The following is a 26,650-nucleotide window of genomic DNA, read 5'->3' as shown; positions in this document are numbered from 1 at the left end:
ACCTTAGGTTAGATAAACAGAAAATTGAAAAAAGAAGTCTGAGGAACACAGGCAAAAAAAGATGGAAGATTTACGGTCTTGATTAAAAATAAAAATAAAAATTGAAAAAAAAGGAAAAGAATATGTTTCCAAATCTAGTGGCAAGAAATGTGAATTCCGTGCATGATAGGAAGTGGGAATTGTTAAATGAGAAGATTTTTGAGAAATGATGAAAGAAGTATCAATGATACTGTTGCATTTCACTCTCTGACTCTTCATCCTCACTAAACAAGTTATTTTGCATAACAGGGCAGCTTCCCTCAAATGGAATAGGAATATAAATACAGGCCATACTCTTTTCAAACAACTGCTGCAGAAGAAGGAGTTCTACCAAGTGCTCTACACTTCACCACTATTTACATTAACATGATAATGATGATACTTCAAAGTAATCTTTTGTTCTTGTTATCAAACTCCTCTGAAATTACTTATTAGGATGGTTCACAGCTGCTAATGGAGGGGAATGAGTTTGTTTAAGAATTTGCCTAAGGATGGTGCTGGGCATTCAGAAAATCCTACCCTTGAAGGATCACAACAGCCAATGGGTTATTTTTGATGGTTTTGGTTTTGTTTTACCTTTTGTTTTTTGTTCTTCACTATATTTAATTTATCAATATAAATCGATATTTATATTGAGGAATAAATCTTTCATTTAACATATTCACAAGTAAAATAGTTTTAGATTTTCCTCAGAGCGATATGCTTTATGAGCATATTGTCTTTTCTTGAGGTTCAAGTTATGTATTTAAAGTCCTTATGGCTAAAATCTTTCATTCAGTCCAAGGTCAGTGTCTTCAAGAACTCTGAATTCTTTAAGTGCATAGACCAAGAAACAAGGGAATCTTCTCCAGTGTGTAGTTAAGCTACTAATCAATAACATTTCTGCACTTGCACTAAAATCTTTATAAATTGGTTCGAACACTAATTACACAGACAGCAGAGTAAAATGTTTTTTCAGGAAGCATTGATTTAGGTTCAAATAAAAAATAAAGCACACACACAAAAAGAAAGAATTGTTAAAAACAAAACTTTTGTTTTTTTTGAGCAGTCAGTGTTGTTCAGGAAGGACTTTTTTTTTCCTAAAAATGGATAGATCCCTGGTCATTATTCTTCAGGTTTTCTGTAGGTCTGTATTTGCTTTTTTGTTCCTTATACTGAAGATTCAGGGATTGGCAACAGCTGTGAGTGGAGTGCTGGTTACAGGACATAATGCTCAGATGGGATGTGGGATTATATTCCCGTTCCATTTCTCTTCACATACCACAGTGATTACAAGGTTTGAGAAGATATTCCCTCTTCCCAAATCATCATTATATAGGCAACAACTTCAATAATTTTTTTATTCACCAGGGCCTAGGAAAACTGTGAAGACTGTCTGGCCATATCTTAAGAAAAGAAATTCCTTGCCACTGCAAACTCTGCAAGCATCTGTGACAACTTGGTTTTCCGTTTCCAAAGATGTGTAGCAGTTTAGCCTCTTGAGTACTTCAGTGATTTGAACTCTCCACTGGTTTAGCTTATGGAATCAGTAATAAATTATTGTCTTCCTTCTGGTTTTAATTCTGAGACTACAGTGTCCAACGAAGTAGTAGACACGGTCAGGAAACTGTAGAAGGCATTCAGTGATTAGAAGGTTCCCATCTCCACAGGCAACTGTTTCCCTGTGGACATTCCGGAATGTATCCTGAAGGACAGCCCTTCTTTTAGCCATTACTCTAAATGTTATTGTATTATATAGCATTAATTTAATGTTATTATAATATAATGCAGGAATCATAACAATATCCAGTGACTAACAGTTGTTGAGATAAACTATATTTCCACATAAAATAAAAATCCTGTGTTATTTTTATATCATGAATTACGAAGCTCCACTCATGTCTTTACCTTCTAGACATCAAATTTTACTACCTAGAGCTGTAATCTTATCTTTAGAATTGGTTTCCTACATTTCTGAAATATACTGAAAATTTGCTGTTCTACATAGTCTTTTTACAGAGACACTGGATGTGAAGGAAAGACTGTGTGAAGTGTGTTTCCCTGCTTTTTTAAAGGGTTATTACAGGTTGGTGCATCCCTTCTTCACCTGATTTTGCTTTTCAATACTTCAGGCAGTGATTATTCATAATTCTTTCCTACTTTTTTGTTTTGCCATATTGCTGTGGCTATTTTTGAAATCCAGCTCATGTAAGGAAAATATATTTTGTTATTCAAAATGCTCAAGTTTCTAATTAGGAAAAATGAATTGCAGTTATAGTACATCCCCAGATCATATTAATATTTCATTTCTTAACTTCCTACATCGAGGATTAATCAGAGGAAAACTTGTTCTGAATACTAATGAATCAAAATAGGAAATATTGCAAAGGTATTTCTACATTACTTATAAAAGTTATTTTGCCATGCAAAACACCTGAAAACTAGTGTATCACATCAGTCTGCAAAATAAATATTTCTAATTTTCATCTCTCTGAATCTCTCTGAAAAAAGTCTTTCTAGTGCAACCTTCTAGGTTCCAGCTACATACAAGTAGAAGTTTTCTGATGAATTCTGAGGAATTCCTGCCAACTATGACAGGAATTGTCTTCACTTTTACTTCTTAATAATCTATGCTGGCAACAATCTTGAGGTAAAATTTCCCTTACTAGGGCTTCAACAAGGAAAACATAGTCATAGGAATTTTCAGAATTCAAGTATTTCACTGAGAATATTTGATTTTGATCGGTGGGCAATGTAATCCATGAAGATGACTCTCAGAAAGCTTTTCTCTCACTGTCACCTCCCCTCTCTCTCTCTTAGCAGTCATCCTGGAAGACTGGTTAGGCTGTGTAGAGCTTCTAGTTTTAATGAGTTTATTATGCGGCTTTTATGTTTCAGAGTAACTGGGGTAATATATTTCTTTGTTGCTCAGGAAATACAAAGAAATAGATTCTACTTGTAATTAACTACCTAGAATTCATTCATGTAAAATTCATGTAAAGCTGACATTCTCTAATGAATCTTCTTTCAATGTGAGGATGTGGGAGAGAAGTGTAGTCAAGGTGATGTAATTTATAGGTGCTCTAATTTAACCCCGTGGCAGCAAATCTATCATCTCCCCATGATATCTTTCAGCCTGAGAGCTGAACTTTAAAAGAACTTTAAAGATTTTGTTTACTTTTGTTTAGGTTAAATTATTTGTATCCTCTCCTTCAGTTTTCATTGTTGCAAGCTTTAAGGTGCTCCCTACATAGTCAGAATATTTGAAAAAGAGACTTAACAAAAAGCTCTGCCAGAGCAGGAACAGAGAAATATCTTTTATTTTATCCTCATCTGTTTTAAATGCACTAAATAACTGCTGCCTAACTGTTGGACATCCATTCCTAAGTGTCCTAAATATTAAAGCTCTTCTTATTTCTCTGCTGCAATTTAAATTAAACAAAGGTTATGTCCAGGTCACACATAATTTAGAAAAGTCCAGGCAAATATATCAAAACAGAGGAACTGAGGAGGAATACAGTTTGCCAGATCAGCTTGATCAAATAGCAGTAGTGAAAATTGGTTCAACATATGGATTATTCAGTTTCCTGATAAGAAAAAAACCCCAAAACATAGAAGTGTAGATTTTACATAAAGCACTAAAAGTTAAATCATAGCCCTAACAGTACTGGTTTATCAGAAAAAGAAAGGTAGACAGAATCAATAGATGAAGAGATTTTTTTATTAGATTCTTCCTATTACAAATTTAAATGCTGTGAATTCTTTTTTTATCTTTCACCGTTAGTATTTTGACACAGAAAAAGGAAGAAGGAATGGAAAAGTCAGATATTGTAGAACCAAGGATTCTGCAAAGCAAAGATGTGCAGGATGAGTGACAAAAGCATTTCCTACAATGTTTTAAACAAATAGTCAAAATGTGTAACTAAATTACTTCTAACACATAGGATCACCTCAATCTGAGAATTAAGGGAATTATATTGCCAACTACTGAGATTGTCTGAATGGGAAGGTTAGTGACTTGCCCTCAATCCCACTGTAATGCTATGTATTTTATAGTGCTATGCTGAAAATTTACTGTTTTCAATGTTCTGTTCCCAAACAACCTGCTGTGAGTGTGACACATCTGAAAGATCATTAGTTCATAAATTCCTTTACACAAGATCAGGATCTCTTTTTAAGTGACATATGTGTTTGGGGGTGAATTTATACATATTTTACAGAAATAACTCTATTCATTTTGATAATGTTATGCACAGCACACCACAGGAGTTTCCTGAATTAGTTGTGATTCAAATCAAGGAAGAGGATATTTGATTAAAAAAGTAATCCAATATTATTTAGATTGCTATCGTCAACATGTGAGTTCCAATACTGTCAGTATGTTAACTGTAATTTATTTGTTTGTTTTACAAAAATAAGCTTTCAGCGGATTTAAGAAGTTGATAAATGTAACTACCTTTGAATTTTTAGCAACAGTTTCTGGGAGATGCTGTTTATTAGCCTTTTTGGTTTTTCATGAATAGAGGTTCAAATACTCAGCATTTTTCCCTGTATCAAGGCACAATTGTCTAACTACACCGAATTTAGCCTTCAGAAGTAGATTTAATGGTGTAAAAGACAAAGAAAGACGAGGCCCTGGAGTGTGTTCTTTCTGTTCTTGGGGAATTTATTGCATATAAATGGCTGAGTTGGACAGAAAAAATTATCACCATATGGTTTATTGGTTAACTCTTCGCAGTTTCATATATTTTAAGGCCAGAAGTTCCATTAGATCATCTACTTTGACCTCCTATATCACAAAAATTTCTATTCATTTATACCCATATTGAGCTTCATAACTTATTTCATTAAACCTATATTTCAGGAGGGCATTTATCTTGATTTAAAGATGTGAACAGTTCGTTCAGTACTTTCCAGATTAATCTTTCACAATTTTTACTATTAATGACTACTATTATTTCAACACTTATCAATATCCTTTTTTGTCCTTTTTTGTGGTTCAAAGTAATCTTTTTTCAAGTGTTATTTTACTCCTTCCTGTTATGTTCTTCATCACTAAAACATGTACTTTATATTTCCTCTCTTTGGAGGTATTTACAAATTATTATCAATTTACCTCTAAACCGTCTTTTTGTGTTAATAATTTGACTGTGAGTCATTTTTTTCTAATTCTATTAACTTTTTTCCCATCCCTTCTCCTAGTAGATGTTTCTTGCTGATAAATTAAAGAAACACAGCACATAATAACCAAATAAATTGTCAAGAGTAAAAGAAATATTATTTGGAAAAAGACTATTATTACCTGGAAATTGAATGCTTGAAGATCTTGGTAACGTAGGAACAAACTGAAAGAAAAAACCCCCACAACAAAGCACTGCTTGTGGGTTTTCAAATGTTTTTATCTTCATTTTAAATAAGTAAATTCTACTGAAGTAGTAGTAGTGTGCCGAGGAACTTTCTGGTACGTCAGGAGAGTTTTGAGCAATTGCTCTAAGGAATATAGATAAGCATATTACAATGGTCTGGCAAGATGTCACAAAGCATGTAAGAATTTATGTCAGTTAGAGGAAGAGAAGTCCATGAAGCAAGCCCATATATTTGTCCTTCCTTCCTTTTCACTAGTGTAGATGAGGTTCTATAGACTTTTGAATAGTTAAAATAATAAACTAAGTTCATATATATTTATCAGACACTGAACTCTGCAAGATGTGATTCTTTTACTGAATAAACCATTAAGAATATTTCTGCCTGTAACACATTGACTACTACAGTTTTACTGCATTCTGATACCTCACAGAGGACTTCAGTGCAATCACCTTTATTTGTTATTCATCCATTTATTTACTTACTTAAGTTTGTTCAGTTGGTTATCTGAAAACAAGTTGAAAAGGAGGAGTTATGTTTTCACATCTCTTCATTTAGAGTATACCAGAAATTACTAATTTTATATTTAGAATATTACTGGCCTTTTTTAGTTTTGACCACACAGATCTTTGTGCATTTTCCTCGATATATTCTTGGGCCATGGACTGGAAAAGCAATATTTCATGAAATCTTTCACTTTTCTCTATTAGGTCCTGTTTTCAAAGACATATCTTGAACTGAAGATGATGTACTATCAGATGTAAGTGAAAATATTTCAGCATGAGTGAATTTAGATTTCTCTTCTGTTTTGATCCTTGATGCATAAAATGTTTGCAGATATTTAAAATTCTTAAAGCTGCTCATTTAAAATACTTCTGTGACAGTATGGTAAGATTTTTCAGTTAGCCATTGGTTAGATAGGAAAAGGTGTTGCTTTGGGTAAAAATAAATAAATAAATATATAAATAAATAAATAACAAGGTAATGCTAGGGAGAGCACTTCCTGTGACAAACTAAAAAGCTTTATAGCTATTTTATTCTGTACATGTGTAAAGATTCAAAGTTCATCTTAATGTCACCTCTGCCTATTTTTACCTTTTTGTATTGTAACTACCTAATTAGCCACATTTTTAAAAAAAGTACAGTAGACCCATTCACTATTACTTGAGAATATTTCCTTTCTTTGGTCTAATTTAGTTTGACATCCAGGTAAGTCAGTGTCAAAGTATGAAAGTCAAGTTAAAAAAAAAAAATCTAACCTGACATGTGGACAGTAGATTAGTTGTAGCTAAAGGGTCTTGCTTGTCCATTGCCATTTTGTAGCTTGCCTTTTAAATATACTGTGTTGTCTTACCAAATTTGTTTCTCATGCTTGTGTCACAGTGAATGTTTAGAGGTGATACTTTGACAGAATTCTGTAATTGGTAATAGCTTTAAAATGTCTTGTTATTACTTTTTTTTTTTTTTAAACCTTGGGTCTATAAAAATATAGAACCAATTAAAATTTATATATTAAGGACAGGACTTTCAAAATATTTTTACAGCTTTTGGTGAAATAGCTCACAAAGCCACTGATTACTTTAAGATATTATCACTCACAATTTTAACACAAGGCTCAGGATAATTTATTTTTTAATGTTGCAGCACTAGCAGTTACAACGTTGACTTATATTAAAAATAGACTGTGCCTGATCACTTTTTTTCATTGTAAGCTGATTGCTTTGTCTAGAAAATCTCCTTGAACTTCATTAAATGTGTCTGAGGAGTGTCACAAAAGAATTAAGTGAATAAACTTGAGAAAATAAAGTATTTTAGCCAAAGGTTATGCAAATATATGAATAATTAGTGTTATGGGAATTTATCAGTGAAACTGCATGTGTGGGTGCTGAGGTCACACTTAACATTTCAAGTAAGGGACTAGACAGAAAACATTGACATCTTGACATTTTCAGAGAACACAGAGTTTGATGTGGTATTGTTTGAGATAAAAGAAGATTCTGACGTCTGATAGAGAAAATAGAAATAACTTTAAAATTGGAGAAGTTATACGGTAGGTCAAAATATGGACTTTAAGATTTTTTTCTGAAGGCCTCTAAGAAAGACCATGTTTAGTTGGAAAAAACCCAAATACTGGCTGGTGTAGTTTTCAAAAGGTGATGTGAATAAACACACCCATTAAGTTGAAAGACCTTATTAAAAGCCATTTGAAGCCAAGAAAAGCTCTGTAACAGCCTGCAGAAGAAGAAACAGAAATAAAATTAAAAAAAAAAGTAAAGTTCTGTGTAAGGAATAGTGATTCTCAAGACAGGATCGATAGGATAGCAGAAAAGGGCACTGAGGTAACATCAAGCAGACCCCATAGCACAGGCCCAGGATGGTACATCCCACACTATGACCACTGAACTGGCCTGCTCAGCCTTCCTTCTGGATAGCACAGTGAAGTCGTGTAGCTTGTATATCATATATCTGTGATTAAAGTGTCTTGGTATCTAATTTCATTTGGTCTCTGCACTGTCATTTTGGTTTGAAACTGTGATATACGGTTTCTTACAATAAAAGAATACTGCCTGAGTAAGTTTCATCCAGTTCTGTTTCCCAGCACTGTTCAGCTCTTCACTTTCAGTTTGCTTTACGTGGTTGCAGAGAGACACTTAAAATCCTTGACCTTAGAATACCAAAGCTCAGTAAATATGCTTTTTTTCCTTGTTTTAACTTATGTCTAGTAATACCCTCTTATCCTATTATACTTGATTAAATTTCCTCTAATTAATATTAGGCTGTTGGAAGTTTTTTGGCAGAGAACGATCTTTTAGTCTGTTAGACGTTCCAGTTGCACTCTTTAGTATTGAAAAATATATCTGTAAATTGCTTAATCTTCCTTTTTTCTTTGAAGTAAGGTTTTGAAAGTGCTACAGCAAGAAAGGAGTTTTATATATCTACAAAACAATTTATAGTACTGTAATGTTTTTGTGTCCATATTTGGAGTCTTGGCATTCTTACTGTTCTCGTGTCCTCTCAAGATTCTCTGCATGAGTCTTTTAATTTGCTTCCATCATCCACAGAAGGACATTGACAAGACAGAAAACACATCTGTGTTTAAGAATGACACTTTTCTAGAATTCTGTTTTGAGAAAGTTAATAACGGTGTAGTTTAAAATTGTTGGTATACAATGATATTGTAGTTAGAATTGAAATTTCCTAAATTGGCATTAACAGTTAGCAGAAGATGACACAAAATGCAATATGGGATTGAAAAAATAGAAATGAAAGCAATACAAACACACATATTACGAACTTAAACTAATTACGGGGCTTAACATCTGATGAAAGGTGAAAAACTATTGTAATACACATATTGATAATATGACAACCTTGAAAAAGTGCTGTATGTACTTCAATGTTAAACTGATAAAAGCTTATTTAAAAAGTTTTAATTAATTTATTTTTCATCCTGATTCTTGGCTGAAAAGGAAGAAATATCTACAAAAGTTACAAGAACATGTTTTAAAAGTTTCTTGAAAGAAGATGTGGATCATGCTGTTGATTAGCTGAACAGAAAATAAGGTCTGGTCAAAGAGGAAATCCCTCTGGGAGAGAAGGTCTAAAACGGCGGAGTGATTGTTGACAACAGAAAGTGGAAAGCTTGGAAGGATGACAAATAGGTATATTTAATCTGGGAAGGTAAGAGCAGAGAAGAAGGGGAATTTCATTTCAGAAGCTTTTAAGTGCGCAAAGAATGAGTGAGATGCAGGACAAATGATTATTGGTTTTGGTAGCAGTAATATGAAAAATGACATGAAAAATGATGGCTGGGGATTGAAAAAATACATATAAAATAAACACAGACAGAAAAATCCCATCTTAAGTATAGTAGGTTGAATTTGATTTTATTGGGTTCCAAGGCAAAAAAAGGACAGTGTTTTACACATCACTTCCCCAAGGCCTATCTCCTAGGCAATGCAAAGACTTAACAAGTGTTTTAAGCATGCAATTTATGGGTACAAGGACTTTGGGGAGGTAGGGATAATTGTGCTATTACTGAGTCCCTTGTTTGTTCATGTTTATAGAGCACAGGGATTTTATTGTTAACAGTGGGATAAAAACTAACTGTACCCCATCATTTTAATTAGAAATAGAGATACCTTGACCAGAAGATTTTTATCAGAGTTAGCAGAAATTGCATGTGTGTTTGGAAGAGGGAACAGTTAGTCCAAAATATTTTTCTTGTAAAATTCTTCTAAGGCTCTGAAGACTTCATGTGTGGAGTATGGGTGTGTTTGTGTCTGCCTCAGAGGAACAAGTAGTTTCATATTGTAATAATCAGTGATTTACTCCTAGTGCAGAACAGGCTGAACAGAGCAGAGGATTCAGTTTCAAGTTGCAGAGAATGATGAGAAGTAAGGCTCAGTTTATTTTATAATTTGTCAAAGCTTATTAAGGTAAAGGATTAAAACTTTTGAAAACCAGATACAGTTGGTTCTTTTCTGTTGAGAGAAGGTTATTTTTCAGATTGTTTTAACCCTTAGGAGTTGTACAACTCCTTATAAACCTAAAAGTTTAAGCTCTGGCTGATAATTAAATTCACACTCTCCTGGCCCTTGTATAGAAAAGAGTTAGTAGAGGGACTACTAACTTTAAAACCAGCGTGGACAAATGAAAAGGGAAACACAGGGCAAACAGGCAAGTAAACATCATTAATCTTTAACTAATATTTCTTGTAAGCCAAGGTTTAAATTTAAATGAGAACTCTAAGAAGTATTATTTCCAGAAGATGGCACTCTTATACTGTGTATTTCTTTAGCATAAGTTTAGTCACCATTTGTGACAGTATACGCACTTCTCTATACTATTTAATTAATTATCAGTACGCGAAAGGTAGGGTAAAATGTAAAACAGAGTAATCTTCATGCAGCCTTTGCTTCAAGAAACAGTATTTATTTTGCCAGCAACAAGCATCACTAATTGAAATGAATCATTGTCTTTAACTAAAAATTATACATGGATCTAAAGATTTTTTTAAAAGGAAAAGCAGCTCTTACTCCCACTCCTAAAGTGATAGGTATATAATTTCTCTCTTGAAGGTGGCACATAAAGGTAGAGAAAAATATTCATAATTGGAATGATGCAGTAACAGATGCAGTCTTTGAACAGTTAAAAATAAAGTAGCGTTGCGGGAAGATGGTTATAACTATGAAATAAATGACAGTCCCGAGTGTGATGAACCATGGATAGAAGTTTCATTCCTTCTTCACTGATCACTCAGTTCAGACTTACATCCTTCAACAGCTATATTTATTTTCAGCTACAGTAAATTTTCTATTGTATTCTCCAATGTGATATACATTTTCAGAATAAAAAGAATTGTATAACCCTATACTTTTCTCTTTGTCTGAAACATCTGCAACAATTTTTCCAAAATCTATGTCATGAAAACTTCTTATGGTGTTTAAAGTGAACTATTTCTTTATATTTTAGATTCTGTGATGCTATAGGCTAGATACTTAAAAGATCAAAAAGTAAAGGTCTTAGTGCTATGCAGAAACAGTCAGACACTGAGTACAGAAAATAGTATAAAGACAGCAAAAAGACACAAATATGTATTATTTAGAGCAGAAGAGGCAATACATTTAAAGACACATATTTATCCTGTTAATTAATGTGTTCCTTTGTAAATTAGGAATACTTTTGCAAAAAATATTTAGCAAAAATCTACAACAAAGCAGAACTGTATGAAATGAATTGGAAGTGTTTAGCTGAATAACATTCATCTCTGCAGTATACTTTATATCTGTTAAATAGTGTGTTATGTAATATTGCAAAAGAACTCATTAATGCTATGTGAAGGCAGCTTATTGATAATTTTCTCCAATTTTGGACTTGCAGGGGACTTAGCTGTATAAATGTTTTTTGAGCTGTTTACTTAATAATTATTTGTGCAAAATCCCTGCTGCATTTCTTTTGTCATTGCTGTTGAGCTCATGTTCATAGGTACACTTATCTTGTTCAGGTAAAGCTTTCTGATCCAGAAATTTGTCCGTGGAACACAGATCTCATCAGTATTTGTGAGATCTTGGTTTTTTGGTGTAGAATTAAAATAGATAAGGCTTCTGTGATACTTCTTTATTATTTTTATTTTCTAAAGAGTCTAGGAGAAAAAACTTTAAAAAATTGAGCAAATACATAAGCATAAAATTCTACAAATTATGCTATTGTTGGTAGTAATGGTGTCCAAAGAGGAGTGTAGCACTTTGAGACCTTGGAAACTCTCAGAGTTTTGTTCTGTAGAACATGTGAATACATCTTGCCCTGTTCCTTCCATGGCAGTGAACAATGAAAGCACATTGCAAATTTCCCCTTCCCACCCAAGAGGTCGATGTGAGCTGATTCAGGCTTGAAAACTATGTAGCTGTGTTATTTTTGTTGTGTTAGTACAAATGTAATTACAAATGCTGTTGGAACCACATAGATAATTGCACAGGAGACTGTACTATTTTACATGACTCACTGGTTTAGCACTTATTCTGGGATGTGTGCATATTTCTGCTTGTTCAGTAAAAATAGTTTTATAAGGCTCCACAATTCACGTCACTCCTCTGAATCTCTTTTAATCTCCCTATCCAAAGACCATAAATGCAATAAGTTCAAGGTTAACAACACCACAGAGAATTTTAAAGCCTACAGGGAAAAGAAAGGATCCAATATCTTCTGTTGGAAATGAGAAGAATAATCTTAACTTCTCTTTTGCCAGTTTAATTTTATTGATAAAATTTGAATCTTCACTCTGGTTTATGCTGATTTAAACTTTGAAATACGACAAATATTTCCAAATTTCTATTATAACAACAACAGATGTTACTGCTTTTTATTAAAATAGATAATATTTCTTGACCCATGATGCACATTTTTTACTTTGATAATTTTCATTACCCGTGAATTCTATGCTTTAGTTTTTAAAATGCCATAGATAAACTTCAGTTGACATCAATTACATCTGAAATCTTCAATCCTGGATAACCTGTGTGTGGTGGCTTAGAGCTGGCTAAGTCTCCAAACCCCACAGCAAGAGCTCCCCACCCAACCAAGAGAAAAGAAAAAAAAAAACAAGAGAACCGAAATAAGGGAGAGAGAGAGCTAAAGCAATATGTAAATATATTTACACTTATATTTATATACAATTACAAAAACTATATACACATAAGAAAGAAACCCCCAACACCCAAAAACAGAAAAGGGAAAAGGGACTAAACAAAAAACCCCCCAAACCAGGTATACACACTCAATAAAGAGCTAGCCAAAGAAAACCTTAATACTTTCCTTGAGACAGCACAATCGCACCAAACGCCGCCGCCACGCTACCGAACCCTGGATCGGCAGAAACAACAGGCCCTGTAGGCCCGACCAGGCCTCAGCTCCTCCACAACAAACAAGACTGGCTGCGGGAGTCTGGTGTCTCCAAACCTTGCCGGAAGAGAAAAGAGGAAGAGGACTCTCTCTCCATCTATTTATGTGTTTGATTATGTAAAGGAATAGGATGGAATACTTCCTTCCTTCCTTCCTGGTTGCCAGAAAGGAAGGTGTAGACTCAAAACCATTACACCGTGTTACAGATTTTTACCATAATTTCTGTGTTTCAAATAGTGAATAAATTTTTTTTATACAATTCTAAAGGCAACCTTGAGACATCTTTGTATGTACAGAACCCTTAAGTTTTTGTAAATATTGTTCATATATATTAGGGATATATAGCTGTATAGAGACTACATGTATTGTCTTACAATCCATATTTATACAATTTATATAGGTTTTTAATATAAGAATAGCACACTTTTTAATATGAAATGCTGATTTCTACATACATAATATGTAAATTTACATATATATCACTATAGTAAAAGTATTAATTCATATGCCTAACTTTTAAAATATGACAAAATCTCCTTACAAAATGTAAAGTTTCAGCTGAAAATATATAAGCTAAAAGTTGTAGATGAAACTAAATAAAAGTCTTGAGAGCTTTCTGTGATGTTATTGATGACATCATGGCCATTCAGAGTGAAATGGATTTGTTCGTATCACCTTAAACACTTTTAGGACCAAAAGACTCTCCTTTACCAGTGGACTACTGCATGCACTGTTGTTCTATGAGGGATGTCAAAGCTCTGGAAAAGAAAAAAAGATTACTTTTGCTCAATTTTCTCTTTTGCAAGTACATTATAGTCAGGAGACTGGTATTTAAGGCTTCCTTTGAGACTGTGATTGCTGCAAATTGAAACTCCTGCAAATGGAATGTGGTATAGCATATCCTGAGTTAAAGCCCCCTTTACTGATCCAGTCCTAGAAATCAGAAAGGTAACCTAAATCAGTGTTCCTTTAAATTAAAGAAGTGATCATGTTCCTCCTTTTATAGCAGTTCATTTAGTTCCTACCTTGATGAAAGGCATCCATCTGTGAATCCTACATGGATCACAGTTACCTAAGTAACACAGGTGCAAAAGAAGCAGAAGAAAATGGAAAATAATACTGAATTTATGTTGTTTAGCGTTTACCGGCTCCCTGTTGATCACACAGGCTATTATAGGTGGTATTATAACCAACTTTCTTTTTGCACTGTTAGTCAGATAATACAGCAGAGAGCATCCTGAAAGCTAGTGTTTCCGTCAGAGAATAAGAATTTCAATGTGAAGTAAGTTATTAATTTCACTTTTGTTTAAAAATAAAACAGAATCCAATACTTGTTAATTGCATATGGTTCATTTTCCCCCTAAAAGCTAAGGGCCAGTTTTAGTTTCGTATTGTTGTTACTGCAGATCATTTACTATATCCACAGTCAAAAGAGGATTATTAATTTATTCTTGGAATCTTTCTTTTGTAAACCAGTATTGTCCATCACATCTTCTGTTGTTCAATTGCATGATTGAATGTTTGGGGTAATTCAAGAAGAATTTTGCTTGCTGTAGTTCTAAATTCTTCATAATTGGAAACAACAAACCTTTTAAAAAAATCAAACAACATATGACATCAGTTATACTAACAGTGTAGCATAATGCTTTCTAAAGCATTTAAATGACTTCAAAATGAAAGTTGGAATAATTTTGGAGTACCTCAAGGCTAAGAATAAAATAAATAAAAGTAGTCTCAAAAATTCATCTTAGGTTCCCATTGTGAATTAGAAAATAAAAAAATGTCCAGAATCAAAATATTAAGTCCCTACACATAAGGGTTATACATTTGGCAATGAGAGGAAGGAGCCTAATTTAAATGTCTGTGATCCGCATACATTTCATGCAGGTGAATATGTTACATGTGGCCAAAGAGCCTGAACTCTGAAGAAGGATGCCTCTAGAATGTTAAACTTTAAAAATTTATATATTTGTATATAATTTGGCCCAAAGCACTAATTTGGGGTTACAGGAAGGTATATTTGGAAATGTTGGCTTTCAGACCTTCCATGTTCTCTTAAAAAAATAGATTTTCTTCTTAAAAAAAAAAGGGAAAAAACAAGTGAAAAGAGGAAGATATGACAAACTACAAAATCATAGGCAGGAGGGCTAATGAAAAAGCATCTCATAAAGTATTCTATTGATTAGATATCTCATCAATGAAAGGAGGAGAACCGTATGTTATTTCCTCCTCTATCAGTATTCACATTGAGATTCCTTTACTGCTCCCAGGGACATATCTTAAACACCACAGTGCAAGATAATCCAGGTGAAAATATCCAACACTGTTCTTGGTCTGACTATGCAAAAATCAATTCATGAAACTGTGAGCTAAGATGTCTATTCATTATTACCTTACTCTCGTTACTCCATCTGCTGCTTCATCTCCATGGTGCATTTTTACTAGTATCTAGATTGGGAACTATTTAGAGCAGAAGCTTGCTTTTTGGTTACTTGTCTTTACAGTGCTCAGTACAATAGAACTCTGATCTTTGACTGAGGTACACATAAAAGAAAAATCAGAACTAGATAATGGTCCTGTAAAGTAAGCCTCCTGAACTGGCATTCTCTAAAACTACCTAACTCCACTAAAATTGTGGGTGTAATTGTAGTTAATCCTAAGCATAAGTATAGGGATGCCAAGATCTTTCCTTAACTTGGGAGGAGAGGGGTAATTTTTAACAAACTGTAATTAGTCTCAGAGCTCAATGACAGCTGTAGCCATAATTTAGAACTGATTTCCCTATCCAGCACAGGCACTAGTTTCTTACAGCATTGTCTTACACATTTTGAACAAAATAATGAATTGGACATTGTGTTTTCTGAGATTTGTGAGATTCCTGTCAGCCTATTCCTCTAGTATATTGTGATACCTTTAAATGGCAGCCCTGACCTCCAGCATATTAACTGTTCACCCAAGTCTGACAATCATTCATGAATTTGTTGAAAATGTGTTCTATCCTTCATAGATTGGATAGATTACTGAATATATTTAACTATATAAATATGAAGACCAGAGGAATGCTTTTCATAATTAGCTGCCTGCTACACTTCAAAGTGTTGAATGCTACCTTTTACATCTGGCAGTCCAGTCAGCTCTTCTCTCTGCAGCGCATCCATCCTGTATATATCGCCCCAGTTTAACTACAAGGATGATGTAGGAAATCAAACCAAAAACCTTCCTAAAATTTAGGTAAACAACATCCATTGTTGTCCTCTTTTTACAACCAGTCATTTAATCTTGAATAGCAATCAGGATAGTCAGGCACGATCTGAACTTTCTAAAGGTCCATGTTTGACTGCGCCAAATCACCTTATCGTCCATGAGATGTGTAGAAATAAATTCCATGAGGGTTTTCTTCATAATCTTCTAAAGGACCGAGGTAGGCACGACTGCACATTAGTTCCCTTGTATTTCTTCCTCCCCCTTTTTGAAGATGGGCATAAACATCTGCCTTTCCCAGTCAATGGAAATTAAAGTAAGTGAGGATGTTTTCATGATGACACCAACCAGGTTCATCAGCACCTTTAGGTACACAGTGTCTAGTTTCATGGACATTTTTATTTGCAGTTCTTTAGGTAGTCCATAAGTCATTAATTTTCTACTTTTGAGGAGAATCTTTTTCTCTCTAACCAGGCATAAACATGTGGGAGGACTAGGGATAAACTTTGACAACAAAGACTGGGGTAAAAGATGCTTTTATCACGTTTCCACGTGCCTTGTCATTTACTTACCCTCTCTAAACTTTTGCTCCAGCACATCGGAGTGGGCGAATGGATAATTCTTTACATAAGTAAGGCTTACAGTTCCATACTACTTTTCTGCTGAATAGTCATCTTGTAGTAATGCTTATCAGTGCTTATCAGACATGTTAACGTCTTTATTCGACTAGTTGTCCAGGACAGACACCTAGCTTTGTATTTGCAGCTCTCAGTGAATGTAAAGTCTCTAGATGCTTGCAGAATACTGATGCCAGTGTTTTCAGACCTCCAGATGTGCTCTTACTGAAATTCTTTATAAGCAAAATCAGTGTAGCAGTGCAGCAGGAGACTGAGATAAGGGCATAACTGCTATTCCACAGAGCATCTACACATACAATGTGCTTGCTTCATGCCTTTCAAATATTTTAGTTTCCAATGTATCTAACACACCACATCCTATACTACACAAATAAATAGCAACTTTGCTTCACTGAGTAGATCAGTTGTACACGATGTTGAGCTTTGTGATATGTCAACTGTAGTTTCATGCCTCAAAGTTACAGTTGTTTTATAAATCAAACCTGGTTATAAGAATGTTGACCCTCTTTCAATTGCTTCCTTAATATGAAGGGCAGTAGCATGGAGAAAACATTTATTTCTCCAGTATGAGAAATAAATAAGCATATTTACTCTTTCTGCCGAATTAAAATACAATATTTTGATCACACTTCAGTTCCTGTCTGGAACCAAACTAGTTAAGAAGTAAATATCTTCAACAGATTGTCTCACGCACTTGTAGAGCCAGCACAGATTTTGTATATGGATATTTGATTATTTAGCAGAGGTAAATAATAAAGGGTGGGAAATAGCTCTGTACCTTGACTGAGTTACCATGTAGAGCATCTTATTAATAACAAGAGAGAAGATGCTAATTTCGCAGGAATTCAAGGCAGTCCAGACAACTTAATGAAACAGAAATAAATGCAACTACCTGAGCATCTAGAAACTCCCTTTTAGATGAGCAAGTCCTTGAACTCAAAATTGTTAAAAGTTGTGCATATACTTGGAAGAAAAAATTTTATGTTTGTCCTCATCTTGTGTTCTTTTTCCTTCACATCAATTTCTTGATTCTGTTAAAGACAGGACAGAGTGGGCTGGATGGACTTTTGATCCAAATTTGTAAGCCTCTTAAGTTTTGTCCCTAGGTAGAAGCCAGAAAGTGGAAATGGACTTCTACCTTTAACTTCCATTGTGGAAATAATGACATTATTTTTTTAAAAAAAGAGAAGCCTTAAAAAGTGACTTGAAACTCCTGAATGTTTTCTGATGTGTACTTCCTTATAACTTTTCTCATTTTCCTTATCAATACGAAATGTCTCGTGGACAAAACAAACTGTGTCTGTGTTGTAAAAGTCTGGTGTTGAGGAGCGTAGCAGTTAGCGTGCCTCAGGTCCTAGTTAACAGACCTTTTGGCATACGCCCATGAACTTTACTATGAAAGTAAGTAGAAGATGAAATATAAAGAATCACCTGCCCCAAATCACAGGACAGTTCTAGTGTGCTCAAGGAAATAGATAGCTAAACTATACAAACAACCTGCTGATAACCAAGAAGTGCAAAAGCATCAGAAGGGTCTGTACAGACAAGAATTTCTGGAAAAGACTCTGTGGAAGAAAAGCCCACAATCCTGCACCAGGATCCAGGAACATCTCTGTAACCTCTAAGGAATACAAGGAACTGAAAAGAGCCCAGTGAATACTATGTTCTTCCCCATGACTATGCACAGTGTGGCTGGTACACTGACCTTTCCAACTTTTCTACAGGGCTGAGCCATCTCTCTGGCAGGACGGGAAAAATACGTAAGAAAACCCTGCATTAGACCACCTAACTTCTTTCCCTCACTGCACCATCTGCGTCACAGCACAGGAAAGTAATATTATGAAATTGCATTTATCTGTGATTAAAGTGCTTTGGTATCCAAGCCCACTTAGCTTCCATAATGTCATTTGGTCTTAAACCATGACAAGGAGAAATAAACATCTCCCACAGATCCCCTATGCGCACAAACAGATCAAGGGAAGAGAGTATAGTTACAAAGTAACAGTGTGGAATGGCCAAGAGGAGAAATCTAGCAGTACCAGCTCCAGTAGGGCTCTTTTTTCAACATAAAATCAGACTAAAAAACAATCCATGTATCTTCCCTGTATGCTATTTCTGAAACAGTTTTATGTATGTCCATTGCATTACTGGTCAAAAGAAAAACTTCTTTACCAGCCTACAAAGGGCTGGAACGAGTTTTATAAAGATTGTCTGTCCCCAAAGTATCACCAAAGTATAACCCCCTTCTAGTTCTAAAATGAATGCCACTAATGGATGCAATTAAGACAAATCAAACTGTTCTTGTCTTACTATACCAAATGTTTCTTTTTGGTTTTAGCTATCCTGTATGCAAACTAAACAGTAGCAGACATCCTAATGTACCATACAAAACTTGCATTTGAACATGTGGGAGGGAAATAAAACTGTGTGAAACTAAGATGTTTTCTGTGAATGTTGCATAACATTAACAAAACTCCTCCCCTGAAAAAAACCCCAAACCAACCCCAAACAAAACCACATGGTCCTGGCTAACATTTTGCTATCCAAATTGTAGTTAATACCTTTTTATGTGCAAAGCAACATTATCTAATCCCGCAGTTCTCATTTAGATAAAATCCTATTTCAACACTTGATATTTCTGTGTATGGATCATTTGTGAACATTTTAGCATGTCTCATAGTCAAATGAAATGAAATGTAGTCAAATGAAAGGTAGTGTGCAAGACTGAGGATTTGCATCTTATTCAGCCTTCCAGATCTGCCTCCTGATTATCTCACTTCTCATGGATATATTAGAAATATGATGTTTATAGTTTTTAGGGGCACAGATCTCGGAGTTCTTATTTATTTGCTTACTTATTCATTTTTATTACAATTTCTGAAACAAATTATGAGATGGTTTCTTTCCTCTAGAAAGTCCACAAAGATAAACTCACAGCAGCTACACTCACTATAGCATAAAGATCTTTCATTTTTCTTATGCCGGCCAAACTATCTGTATAGAAACATTCTTATTTTCTGGATAATGTTTTCATTTCCTTTTTTAGTTTTCCTGGCTACTTACAATGCACTGAAAACAAGAAGACACTGCAGCTAAGACATTTGCAGAATATGAAATTATTTTGTAGAAGTGTTATTTTTCCCATCCAGGTCAATGAACTCTGCTCTAAAATCAAGTGGGAAAACCAGAAAAAACACGAACCAAACAAATAATCAAACACGTACACCCCTGTCTATAACTCCCGTCAAAGAATCTGAAAAAGAAGTGTAAAGAAGCTATTACAAATATCTGTGCTTATGGTGAGTGTTAGCTCACTTTAGCATTGCATTTAGAAAGAGTTATGTCACTTTGCCTCAGCAGAGAAGGACCCAGAGCTACGGGATCCCTTAGTTTGGACCCAGGGAAACCAAAGTAAAAAAATCTACTTGTGGCATACCAGCTTCTTTACCAAGTCTGCTCAGCTCATAAGCCATCCAGCAAAGCCCACTGACGACAAATCAAACTCCTACAACCTGATGTTTAATACCTTAGGGTTGGAACATATTTTACAGTTGAAGATTATTGCTTTCCTGAGTGAGTCTTCTGATGCCTGAATAGCAGAGTAAGTGAGATACAATATCAGAAAAAGGTTGTGTAAGTATTGAATTTCATTTGCAATTTTTACCTTGACACTGCATTTGATGTCTCTTTAAAGTTTTTAAAGAGTTGCTTGGTGAGAGTGATTTAAGTGTTTATTTGTTTTCAAAAAATATAGAAAGTTATAAGAGAAAGGAGTTTGACACTGAAAAACAGTTCTGTATATAAAAAAAAAATGTGTTTAAAAGACTCTTCAGCCAACACAAAACAACAGATCTTTAAATTTTACATAGTTCTCAGCAAAGAGAAAGATCTGGTAATATTTATTATGCAATTTGTTTTATTAGTAAAATGTACTGTTTTCAGAATATTTTTTTCATAGGTTCTTGGCAGGAAATACAGATTCTAGAAGAGAACCTGTTCAATTTACTTAGTCATTTTACCCATAAGAAGGTAACACTTTAAAATAACTTTAGTCTTCTCCTTTATTAGGCTTTTGGTTTCAGTGAAGGGTTTAAAATTTTATAACATTTTTAATCACCTAGCATCATACATGTTATTGCTGAATTCTTATTTTGTGTATAACATAGAATGCCTCAAACAGGCTGCCTTTAAGCTGTTTATTTGAAATTATGCTTGGAGAGAACAAAAGCTTTTTGATTTAACCTTCAAATACCTTTTAAAGAACTGTCAAAACACCAGCATTTTTAAAGTGTTTCTAATTTATTTTTAACCTCTCAGAATTTCACTATTTAAGTGGTTGGTGAGCACACCAAACTACACTTCTTGTGTTATCTTACAGTCTCCCTGTTGAATAAGGTTGAATAAGTCCCTTTTTCAAGGAAATTCTTCAATGAATTTTTTTACTGTCTTTAAAAAGCAAACCAAAAAAGTTAGTTAAACCATTTCTGTACACTGAATGTATAACATTCAAGGTGTTTAAGTGCACCCAGAGTCAACTTTGTACAAGATAGATAAATGAAATCACAGATTATCCTTCACAATTACTTTTTCTCTAGGAGACCCAGTGTATGCAACTGTCTTGCTGGTGATGCTCTGGGGATGTAGATGGCAATATAGACAACTAAACCTTAAATCCTGATCACATGGGCCAATTTAAGACGTTCATAGCCTTGCCAACACATTCATACACATTTCATTGCAGCGTTCTGCTTTTACACATACTTTAGTATCATAATATTAATCCTATTTCATCTGAGGTATTTAATGGGATGAAAGATAAAAGAAGCAGCAAAGTATTACAGCTAGATAAAAACACTAGTGCACTTTGCGGATGGGTTATAAAATATTCTCAGAGGATCTTGACTCAAAGCCACCATTTGTTTTTACTGAAGCTTAATATGAATATATTACATAGTCACTTCAGAAATAAACCACAAGATATCTTGCAAGTTTTCAGTGTTCAAAACAAAGTCACACAGCACAGTTCATCTGTACTTTTACAATTCACCAAGGAAACCCAGAGTAGTTGCAAATCATGTAGAAGGAAACATTTTAAGCTAAATTTTTCAAATTATGTGGGAAGCGTATCCAGATCACTCCAGTTATAAATAATGTGAGCTGTTATGATAGACAATAAAGCTTAAGGTTTGATTCGGTTGTATAAAATAAAGAAAACAAGAAGACTCCAGTTTTTAGCAGTGCTGTTATTCTCTCTCTACAATCAGCCTACTATAGCTCAGTTCTACTGCCTGCTGTATTATATTGTTCATTAGGCAACAGTTGCTAGCATTCCGTGGGGTTGCCTACAGAAAGGGAATATTTTTTTAAAAAAAATCTGCAATACTATATTAGTATTCTACAATACCTGTCTATGCTACTCTACAATACTCTTAACATAACACAAATGTTGAACAATCATTCTCAGATGTTAATTTTTCTCTTCTGGTTTATCTACTGAGAATACCTCCTTTCTCCCACAGATGTCCCCTTTCTAGAAAGTAATGTAGCTTACAGATAGTCTCACTAGTTACAGTGAGGCTGCACACAAATTTTTACTGTGTTAATAAAAAAGGTAAAAATTAATGAGACATTCAAATAGCAAAGGGAAGGCATATTTGAAGCATATTAATTCTTCTTGAAAACAACACTTTCTGAACTGTCTGAAAGGAAAACAATGTGTCGCACTGGTGTTGCAAGTGTAAGTTGTTAATTGGTTGGAAAACAGTAACAATATGAAGCTCTTCAAGTCAGAAGGGCGGAAAAGCTAAGTAAGAACCAGAAAGGGCTATGATATGCAAGCAGATCATAGAATCATGGAGCTGCCTGGATTAGAAGAGACTTTAAAGATCATCCAGTTGCAACTCCCCAGCTGTGGGCAGGGACACTTTTCACTAAACCAGCTTGCTCCAAGCCCCATCCAACCTGGCCTTGAACACTTCCAGGGATGGGGCATCCACAACTTGTCTGGGCAGACTGTTCCAATGCTTCACCAAGTAAGAGAGTGAAACAAGAACACAGCATATTGCATACTGCCTGAGTGTCTCATAACTGGAGATTACTTGTTATGTGTTGGTAGAAAGGGAGAGGGAAATCTCTTAGGTATGAGATAAGTGAGGAGTGCAGAACAAATGAATGAACGGGATTAATTACGTCACATGTACCAGAAAAGTAGAAAACCAAGTTAAAAGGAAAACAACTCTGAAAAACAAACAGTCTTGAAAAATCATGTCTTTTCTCTGAAATCATATTTCTGCATCAACTATCTATATTCCCTACAAATATTTGTGAAACTTTTCTAAAATATCTCCTTTACTGGAGATTTCATAACCTGGAGAGACAACCTATTATTTGCTTTACTACATTTAAGACTGGAAAATGTGTCCATTGATGTTAATTTTATGTACATTCTGCTGCATTGTGAGAACATTACTTTCTGGTCTATTCAAAATATACATTAAATATGATTTATTCCTTTTACTTTGTACCCAGGGGGCCACGTGGTGCTCAGTGGGCTGATGAGCACTATTCTGTTCCTGCCCCAGAATGCTGGGTTATACGTCTGTCTTTGTGGGTTAAAACCAGTTTTCTCTGTATCATTGCACTTATTGTAATCTTTTTAGTAAATTGTAACTCTGATTTATAATCTCTCTTGAGTTGGGTTCATTTCTCCTGCTGGTTTACTTTTAAACCAGCACACACCTACAACACATAAAATTAAAAATGTTAAGGTTGTGGACTCCCAACATTTGCACTCTTTGCTTCAACATGATTTTATGCCTAATTACCGGAACAAATGACTCGTCACCTACAAGAATCTTCAATACCGAATACTTACTGTTTGTTCGTAGACCCAGTTGCCAGGATAAAAAAGATTATTTTAAAAGAGGATATTTAACTTTTGCTAATCAAAACATACCACTCAGTGGAACAGCCTTTCAAATGGGTAATATAATAATGAGTCTTCATTATTTTTAAGCTCCTGCCATTCTTTTTATAGAGCCTACCAATGCTTTTAAAACAGGGTAAATTTGTTCCTTACCTTGTAAACATTGAATGTATGACTTAAAAATGCATCTGGTTTATTCTTATGTTTTGGCAACAAGTACTGTATAGATTCTTGCTATTTTTGATGACAACCACTCTGGTGGTGACAATCACTGCTGGTGATTGCTTTCTTTGTGCAGTCAGATCATGGTTAGGGGATGAAGCCTGAGAAAATATGGTATAATTTTTTCACTAGCAATAAAGTGAAAATTAACTTTTAATTTCAGGAACAGGACCTCTCAGTAAAGATATTTTGCTTTCCTCATGTCAGCTTACTGCTAGTATGATAAAAATTTTGAGAGGTTTTTGTCTATATCTATCTACCTACCTACCTACCTACACTTTATGACATAAATTTATTGAATAGAGGCTACTTTTGGAGTATGGTGCCAGATCTCCCCCATGCTCACTGTACATTAAGTGCATTGAATTCCCACAGTTCTGCAATAATGAGAAAAAAAAGTCCTGGAAGTTAACTGGCCAATAACTGGAAGTTAATAGACCAATATCTTATAAACCTTGTCAGTCTATATTAGGGTGATGTAATATATGTATTCTGCTTATATTCTTATCTCAAAAGTGTTGTTAAATTGTTCCATATTCATCCTAGAAAACTGATATCCCAAATTATTGTTTCGTTATCAGGATTATCAGAATCAGTTTCTCTATAAGGTCTCAATGGAAGAAAAGAAAAATTCCTTTCCATAAACTTAGCAAATACCTATATCTATATATCATCTATATATCTATATATCTATGTAAATTTATTTTATAATGTCCATACCCATACATGGATGGATATAATTCATAAGAACAAATCAACATGAAATAGAAATAAAACAAAGTGTATTAACAGTATCATTGTTCTAATAACCTCAGAAATATATTTTTTCACCTTGTTTTTATCAGTTCATTTGAAGTAATTTTATCTGTTACAGCTTACATTCAGAATAATGGCTCATTGGTATTCTACATGGGAATTATTTACCGCTGACACTAGTGTGCTAGGAGACAACTCCCCAAGTTTATTTCATCCTTGTCCATATAGACAACAACTCCTGTATTTTATGCTAATTCCCTGTCTCCCTGTCTTTGTACTATGTGGACATGGAACAGGAATGGAGGGTGGGAAGCAGAGGAACACCAGGAGCGTTTTTTTATACTGCAGATGTGTGAGAGACTTAAATATTGTTAATGTCTCAAACACTGTCAAAACCACAGACAGACTTTTGTCAAACTGCAAAGAAGTAACTGCACATCTGGAACCACCAAAGCACAACTCTCCTCCCCTCCACTATGCCTCCTGACTGTAATTTGGATTTCGATGGGAACTTGAGATCAAATTATCTCAGACCTAAGGAGAAGTAAACAAGAGTCAGGACAGAAGAATGTAACTGTCTTAAGAATCTGCCCTAGATAAGGAGAAGTAAACAAGAGTCAGTACAGAAGAATGTAACTGTCTTAAGAATCTGCCCTAGATGAGCTCGGTGGGTGGCGAGGGAGAAAAGTTTTGGCTGTGCAGTGGTGAAATCTCTCCACACCAAACAGAAGAAGTAAACTTCCCCTCTCTCTGAAGACCATGTACACATGGAACATTCGTGTCAGAAGCAGCTGAGAAGGGGTCATAAACCACCGAAGACCCCAAAGCTCCCTTCTGACTCATTCCTGAGGCCTTCCACCACTAAAAGACTGCACATGATCCAAGTGAGGGAACAAATCCAGAGCCGGTCGCAAGAGACTGCAAAGCTTCCCCCCTCAGGGGAGATGCCTGGGCATCTCCTGAATGTATATGAATCCATTGGACTCTATGTTTTCTTATTTGCTTAGATGCAGAGGGGAACTAGGTTCTAAAACATTCCCGTAAGTGAGATTAAGGTACAACCCAGGCCAGATGCTGGATTCCAAAAGGATAATTCAAATTTATTTTGTAACACAAAAGAACAGAGAGAAAGAAGGAAGATAGAAAAGTAGGAAAAGCTAAGGGTAACAGTTAGGACAGGAGTTACCACCATCATAAATTGCTACTGGCTTGTAAGCTAGTAGATCTCTATTGGGATTCTTCCTTGGTCATCTTATAACCTCCAAGGAATGAACTGGCAGGCAGAGTAACAGAGTGGCAGCAGCTCCCATAGCAGTCCTCCAGCAGTCTCCCCCTGCCACCCTGGGCACCACCTTAAATATCCCTGTTCTGGTAGATCCTGAATGCCCATCAGCCAGTTCACCAGTATCCAAGCAAAGCTCGCCTGGTACTAAAATGGGCGCTGGACGTCTATTGGTTCCCAAGTATCCAAGCAAGATCTGCTTGGCATACTTTATTTGGGAGAGTAAGTCCTTGAGGTGTTCTTGATTGTAACAACTTTTTATCTTTTTTGCTAAGAATAGCTCCTCTACCTGCCTCCGATGGCTTGCTAGGCAGGAGCTTTTACAAGTAACTCAGCTCCTGCAGCAGCCTGGCTGTTGCATCAAGACTTTTTAGCTCCATGCTTGAGGCAATGGCGAAGCAGATCCTTCTTTTAATCTGTCCATTACAGACCCTCACCACCGAGAAGACCAGAAGAAGGGGACCAACATCGCAGGGTTCCAGGGAGTGGTGATACATTTTCTGTTTAATCTCTCTCTGTCACTCCCTTTCTTTTCCCTACTTCCTTTTTCCTATTTCTTTCTATTTCTCTTTCTCTGCCTCACATTTACTGTTAAATAAAATTTGTACTATTGACTTTGACATAGGGTCTCGATTGCACCTTAATTCGGGAAGAGGCATCACTAATAATTTTAATAATCAGATCATAACAAAGTGTTCCCATTTTGTGCCCTATTTGTGATAAGAAAGATATTACAAAAGAGAGACATTACATAAAGCTGTGGCTATGTATTCCTCCCAAAAGTCAGCACTTCATCTTGTTATTGTTCCTCATTTTTCAGAATTCCTGGTAATAAACAAACAG

The sequence above is a fragment of the Chiroxiphia lanceolata genome, chromosome 2 (assembly GCF_009829145.1).
Source record: "Chiroxiphia lanceolata isolate bChiLan1 chromosome 2, bChiLan1.pri, whole genome shotgun sequence".
NCBI lineage: Eukaryota > Metazoa > Chordata > Aves > Passeriformes > Pipridae > Chiroxiphia > Chiroxiphia lanceolata.
Note: the sequence above shows the minus strand (reverse complement) of the source record.